This window comes from Geospiza fortis, unplaced genomic scaffold (genome assembly GCF_000277835.1).
Source record: "Geospiza fortis unplaced genomic scaffold, GeoFor_1.0 scaffold121, whole genome shotgun sequence".
Taxonomy (NCBI): domain Eukaryota; kingdom Metazoa; phylum Chordata; class Aves; order Passeriformes; family Thraupidae; genus Geospiza; species Geospiza fortis.
In genome coordinates, this window is record NW_005054346.1 from 137229 (window position 1) to 138124 (window position 896).

Genomic DNA, 896 nt, shown 5'->3' on the forward strand with positions numbered 1-896 from the left:
GGGGTGGGGAGGGAGAGCAGGCCCCGAGCGCCGTGGCGGCCGGGAATGGGGAGCCGGGGCGGCGTGTTCCTCCGGGCTGGGCGGGCGAGCAGGGCTGTGCTGGGGCTGGAGCAGGGAGAGATTGTCTGCCAGGCTGGTGTAGGCTCTCGTCAGGGTGGTTGTGGCTCTGCAAGCGCTGTTCTGACAAGTTTTGTCATGTCTAAGAGTTTTAAATCTCCGGGACAAGAGAGAACGGGGCACAGAGTGATGTCAGGAAGCTCTGCCTGAAGTTAAAGAGAAACTTCTCCCGTACGGATGACCACGCAGTGGAATAAGCTGCCCAGAGAGGTTATGGAGTTTCCCTCACGGGGGTTGTTCAAAACCATCCGGATGCAGTCCTGTGCCATGTGCTCTGGGACGATCCTGCTTGAGCAGGGAGCTTGGACCAGATGATCCACTGTGGTCCTTCCCAACATCACCCACTCTGATAGTCTGAGCAACATGAGAATCCTGTCAAATGAATTTCACAGTACTTCCAAATAAGCTTTTTCTGTCAAGTACCTGTTGAAACGTTCATTGATCAGGGAGAAGTTATCTTGGAACGACTTTGTTTTCTTACCGGTTGTAGCAAAGTGTAGGACAGGTCTTTGTAGTTATGGTTGTGTGCAGCTCTGGTGGGTCTGTCAGGGTTTCTTATCTGGTACAAAATGTGAAAGATGCAGGTTCTGGACCACAAAAATCACCCAATACAGTGCCAGGGAGTTGTCCTGGGATGCTGTTCCAGGCCTAGGAACAGTGAGGATGAGGAAGATGCAGTGGAATGGCTCAAGGTAGCAAGGCCTGCGCGCTTGTTATGTTTAAGAGTTTTGGTGTGTGTGTCACGTGTACTGTCACTGAGTTTCTTTCCACCAGCTAAA